Source organism: Octopus bimaculoides, chromosome 2 (assembly GCF_001194135.2).
Source record: "Octopus bimaculoides isolate UCB-OBI-ISO-001 chromosome 2, ASM119413v2, whole genome shotgun sequence".
Classification (NCBI taxonomy): domain Eukaryota; kingdom Metazoa; phylum Mollusca; class Cephalopoda; order Octopoda; family Octopodidae; genus Octopus; species Octopus bimaculoides.
In genome coordinates, this window is record NC_068982.1 from 180,690,568 (window position 1) to 180,695,567 (window position 5,000).

Here is a 5,000-nt window from a genome sequence, read left to right on the forward strand (position 1 = left end):
TATATATATATATATATATATATGTATATATATATATGAATGTATGTCACCCTGTATGAATCTATGTATGAATATTTTTTGCCGAAGAAAATGTGACGAACATTTTCGTGCTTTCAATTCTTAATTCAGAATAGAAATTAACTACTTTTAAAAATCACCTTTTTGTATTATTCACATTTCATGCTATTCACTTCTCTCTTTATTTTTTCAATATAGAAGAATAATTCACCTCTTTCTCAGGGTAGAAGGAATTATTTATTGCTCAATGTAAGTTATACATTGAAATTCTCGAACCTATTTTCAATGTCGTCTTATGCATTGTGTTTGCAAAATATAATTATTTTCTTTTCAGCATTTGCATTCATCTTCAATATAAATATATCATGAATGCTCAAATTAGAGTTAAGTATTCAGCATATATATATTTTTTTATTTCTGTCATCTGTTGATGCAAGTTTCAATATCTTTATATGATGTCAGCAGAGTTCATATAAGATTATATTTATATTTTTGGGAATGTATGATGAGGTGAGGCTTTTCAAAAGGATGCATAAAACACAATCGCCCCTAAAATAGAAGAGCTACACTCGTGTCCACTATACTGCAGAAAGATAAAACCGATAATATATGGTTTGTTAACAAGTGTATGCTTACACATTGTTGCACCACAATGGGGTAGTATGATAGAAGAGAAGATGGAAGAAGAAATGAACAGGCAGAGAGAGAAATGACCTGTAAGGAATTTAGTCGTGAGCTAAATACGACAATGACAAAATTATATTTTAAGTTCTCATCAAATAATTTACTTATGTTCATATTTTTGAGTTATTTTCCGCCGAGGTCAACTTTGCTTTTCATCCTTTCGGGTTCGATAAATTAAGTACTAGTTGCGTACTTGGGTCGATCTAATCGACTGGTCCCATTCCTAAAAATTTCGGGCCTTGTACCTAGAGTAGAAAAGAATAATTTTGAGGTACCTTAGTGAAACTTATATTGTTAGTGACATTTAGACTAGAATTCAGAATTTAAATCAATTTTTTTGACAACCTTAGTCATTTGTCTAGCTCATAAGAAGTTTCCTTTCCGACTTCATACTTCCGGGTTCAGTTCACTGTTTGGCTTCTAAGACGGGTGTCTTCTAGTCTCGGCTCGACCAACGCCCTGTGAGTTGCTTGGGCAGTCGCAAACCGGAGAGAGGTGTGACTCAGTGGAACTATAAATTTTACATTGCAATATATATTCTAGAACTTTTCTATGTATGTATGTATGTATGTATGTATGTATGTATGTATGTATGTATCTATCTATCTATCTATCTATCTATCTATCTGTATACATCTATGTATGTTTCTATGTCTGGCTGTATGTCTCACTCTCTTCCTTTCTTCTCTCTCTCTCTCTCTCTCTCTCTCTCTTTCTTTCTTTCTTTCTCTCTCTCTCTCTACAAACACATACATAAATGCGTATTAGTCTTAATGAACCTGCAGTAAAGTACTCAATACCATAGCAGAGTACAATAATTTACGTTAATCGAATAGCTTGTAACTCTGCAATTTGTCCGTAGTTTAATTCACTCCTTGGGTAAGTGAAAATACTGAACACTAGAGCGTACAGGGAGAGCTTTTCACTACGACGACTAATAGACTCGAATACACGATTAGCTGAACTTTTATACTGGGTTCTGGCCTGGATCATTAGAGGAGAACCCGAAAGCAGAAGGTGCCTGATAAATGCACATACATCAGCGTGCATGCATACTTATATACCAAGAAAGATGGAAGCAAGTAAGTAAGTCATACATGTGGGAAAGCATAGCTACATATTCAGAAATTCATACAGAGCCCGTAGTTGCCTGCCAGCTATTGCAAAGATGGACTCCGGAGATAAAAAGGGAAAATGAATGTTCTGTTGGCACAACATACTAAGTCCGATGTCAACACAAGCATACACGCTATAGACTAAAATAGAATGACGAAAATATAAATAAAAAGTGAAAGAAAGTAAAGACAAGGGTAGGAAGACACATACACACACATGTATGTATGTATGTGTGTATATATGTATGTATGTACATATGTATATACGTATGTATGTATGCATGTATGTTTGTGTAGTATATATCTCTCTCTCTCTCTCTATTTATGTCTGTCTATCTGTCTGTCTGTCTGCCTGAAGCCATGCCGAAGCACCGACTTGAAGAGTTTTATCGACCTCAGGGGTTACTTTTTAAAGCCTGGAACTTAATCTATCGGATAATTTTGTTGAAACGCTAAGTTACAGAGTCGTAAACACACCAACACCGGTTGTCAAGCGGTGGAGTGGGGTGGAGGTCAAACACAGACACAAACACATGCGCGCACGCGCACACACATACACACGCGCGCGCGCACACACACACGACACTTCTTTCTGCTTCCGTCTACCGAATCTGCACACAAGGTTTTTGTCGGCTCGAGGCTATAGTTGAAAACATTTGCCCAAGGCGCTACGCAGTGGGATTGATATCGGGAACCATTGGTTGGGAAGCAAGCTTCTTATCATACATTCACGCCCGCACCTCTCCCTCTCCCTCTCTCTCTCTTTATGTATATATTCAAAAAGATACATAAATACATCTATATATACGTTTATGTGCGCGTCCGTATTTGCTCATATGTATGCACCAAAAAAAACCCAGACTCGGCCACTAAGCCACTAAATCACTACATACACTAGAAATGTAAGCATTGAAAATAGAGAAAGCAACAACATAAAACATTAAATTTAAAAAATAAATAAATATAATGCTATCAATCTCGACACACCTATATAACGCGCCGAATAAAATAAAATCACTTCCGATGTAACTTTCGTCTCCACACATAATTATCACACATCAGTTGGTAAATAATTCCCTAAAGCTCATCTGGCCGCCTGGCCATCACTATAAAATCACTCTCACATCACTGAATTAAACTTTCACGAACTTCCACAATGCCCAGCGGAAGAATCATCAAGTTATACTCAACAATATAATTATTGACACTTCTTTGAAAAAACATATCAGTAGGCAAGTATAACGCATAACGTGAATTACATGAGTGACCAAGGCGACCGGATAGAAAGTAGAAACAGCCGGTAATACACTACCCACGCATTTATACCATAGCATAAACCCCTAGTTAGCATTAAAATACTATACAAAATAAGTACCAGTGCAATTAAATCTCTCAGTAGCCACGCCACAGTAAGTCTGATAATAAGTCTAAATAATTTACTCATACACCAAAGGCAACGAGCAGGTAGAATCGTTAGTATGCTGGGCGAAACACCGCTAAAAACATCGTCTGAGTTCGAATTCCGCTAAAAACACGTGCTGAGTTCGAATTCCGTGGAAATCAACTTTGAGTTATATCCTTCCCGGGTCGATAAAATAAGTACTAGTTGAAAGCTGGGGTGGGTTGTTGTAATCGACAAACCCATTCCTTCGAAATTGTTGGTCTGTGCCAAAACCGGAAACCAATATGCTCGTACACCAACCAGAAAGAAACAATATTCGGAAAATCTTGTTGCTAAATTCAGTTTCTAGAAAAAAAGACCCCAAAGAAGGTAGAAATTAACCGTAAAAAAAACGCACGTTCTAATTAAGCTGTTTTAATTAAGTAAAGAGCCACAAGAGAAAACGTACGATTTTAAAAGCCTCAGGTTCTGAGAAAATCATATGCGTTCAACTGAGACTGCAAGTAATTGTTGTACAGGTCAATATGCTAAACGCGTTGTGTGAACCCTGCAAATTCCGAAATTAACAAAATTGAGAAGATTTATAACAACTCCGAATAAAAAATTCTTGAATAAGCATAACTGAAAGGCATTGCACTTCTATTAAAGACCTCAAAATTGTAGGACCCAACCTGGCGTTCGAGGTTCTTTTTGTAGTAAAAAGAAGTCGTAAAACATACTTTATTTGGTCACCGAAAGTTTACTGAATGTTTTGATACCTCATACGTCAAAATCGGTAAGTTTTCAATCCATAAGGAACATATGCATCACGCACGCACGCACACACATACACACACTCTAATTTATATATATATATATATATATATATATATATATATATATATATACGCGTGTGTGTTGTGTATATTAAGTATATATATATGCGTGTGTATTGTGTATATTATAATCTATATATAATATAGATGTTTAACATTGGATTTGTGAATAATTGACAAAAAATGTCCGACACTAGCTTTCGAATACTTACAGCTTCGATCAATCGACCAAGATGCCGTGTGTTATTTTGGCGGAATAAGAAGAAATCTGGGTTCTCATTTAAAACGTCAAGTGCTAAAATAAGAGTGATATGTTTACTAATCACAAGCACACTGATTTACTTTTTATAACCAGGAAGAAAGCTGGAATCATCGCATCAAAAGAGAATCTAAGACTACCGACCAACGAGTCACATTTGGTCCCAATAAATAAACAATCCAACATCGATTGAATACAGGCGACGTATGTACTTTCGTGCTTATATACGTTTCTTTTACCAATACATACGCATGCATTATCTGTGTGTACAACTGGGTGTATTATTCGAAAGTATTTGTATAGTAGACTATTTTACAATTAATTCATATCTATTGTTAACTAAACTGACATTAGATTCGAATCAAAACACGAACTTTTGTCTGAGAGTTTCGATTCTTCTGTAAAGGTCAAACATAAGTTATTTATATGAAGTTTACTTTTTCTAAAGTTATTGAAACGTACTGTAAGATACAGTTTATTACAGAGTTTTTCGTGTGCGTTTTTTCTTCACTGATATTTATCTCCTTTTATCACATCTGTTCAATACCCACATTAGTATATAATATATGTATATATAAAATATTTACATGGAATACGTTAGGTATATAAGAAAATAAGTAAAATATTGAAAACATAAAGCTTACTGTTAAAGTGTATATCCATGTATAAATATTTATGTATAGCTGGTGAATTGCAAACATAACCTC